Source organism: Littorina saxatilis, linkage group LG4 (assembly GCF_037325665.1).
Source record: "Littorina saxatilis isolate snail1 linkage group LG4, US_GU_Lsax_2.0, whole genome shotgun sequence".
In the NCBI taxonomy this organism is placed as follows: domain Eukaryota; kingdom Metazoa; phylum Mollusca; class Gastropoda; order Littorinimorpha; family Littorinidae; genus Littorina; species Littorina saxatilis.
This window is the reverse complement of record NC_090248.1, coordinates 6756523-6757735: the sequence shown is the minus strand read 5'-3', so window position 1 is coordinate 6757735 and position 1213 is coordinate 6756523. Positions and strand designations below refer to the sequence as shown.

General features: G+C 39.4%; 1 protein-coding gene across 1 annotated transcript in view; it reads right to left on the bottom strand.

The window, feature by feature from the left end:
• LOC138963841 (proton myo-inositol cotransporter-like) overlaps positions 1–744 on the bottom strand; it is a 35611-nt gene extending 34867 nt beyond the window's left edge. Inside the window, exon 1 of the mRNA XM_070335694.1 lies at positions 1–744. This exon is cut by the window's left edge and continues 575 nt beyond it. The gene's annotated coding sequence lies outside the window, so the exon portion shown is untranslated.
• Between the last annotated feature and the right edge of the window lie 469 nt (positions 745–1213).

Below are 1213 nucleotides of genomic sequence, written 5' to 3'. Positions count from 1 at the left end.
AGCTCGGGTAAATGGTAGTCGAGTGTGTTTGCAGTAGTCCTGCAACTTGTTGTTGAAGAAGATTTCTTGTTGAAGGCTGGTTATGTAGCAGAAAAAATGATGTCGTGTTAGATGAGTTTCGTGAAGGTAGTAGCTAGTCGTTTGTCGTTTATGCTGGTTAAATGATTGTTCAATCTGTACAAGTGAACACTGTATCACCAAATACTATTTCACATATTCCAAGCAGGAAAACAAGTCGGTTTGTGTTTAAATGTTGTTTTAAAAAAAATGTATTTATCTTCTGCTTTTGTAGTTCTTGTTGTGGGTTTATTTTTCCTCTTGAGGGCAATGGCGTTCCTTTGTTGTATTTTTGTTTCGTTGCCTTTGCAGGAAGTCAGCCTTATGTACCCGATAGCAATTCACAAAACCCCTCCACAGCAACGAATACGGAAAATCGACACAATGAGGAAATGCCAATAACTTTACACACAAACGACCCACTTCCGTCAAAAATAGATCTTTTCAATCATAAATCGTGGCAAAGCTGTTGAAATGTGATGGTGGCATAGACGCTTTGTCTGGAACGACGCATGAAAACACAATCACACGCCCGTAATTCTGGAACCAAATACCTGCAGGCAATTTCCTCCCAGCACCAATCAATGCGAGCGATGCTGTGCTCTGGAATTGTCTGGCACCGTCGACCAAAAGTCTGCAAGACAGCGACAAAACTCTTCTGTCTTTTGTTTTTGCAAAAAAACACACACAAAAAGGGAGGGTAGAACACCTTGTTTGTTTGTTGCTACTTTGTTTCCCCCTTTTTTTTTTAAAAGGTTTTTGTGTGTGTTAAAGAGCACAGTTTGTGCAACAGTTGTGCCTTTTACTGTTGTAAACTGTGTTCCTGTGTAACTGAGAGAAAACAAAACATGTGAAATATCCCGGGTTTTGTTGGTTTGAACGAATACTTCTCCTGGACAATAAGAGAAAACTACAGCTTTCTACAGGCACGACTTCTGCACGTTTCACGCTCGAGTTTTGACAATACAACTAGAGTCAAATGCACTTTGTGTTGCTGAACATGTGAGCACAGCTCTCTTGTTTGGATATTTAATATTTTGTAAAGTAAAAACAGGATTTTTAAACGCAGTATACTTCGACTTTACACGCGCCTTTTTGGAGAACAAATTCTCTTTTTTTGTGTGTTCTGTCTCTGCTGTTGTATTGTTCTTCCTTG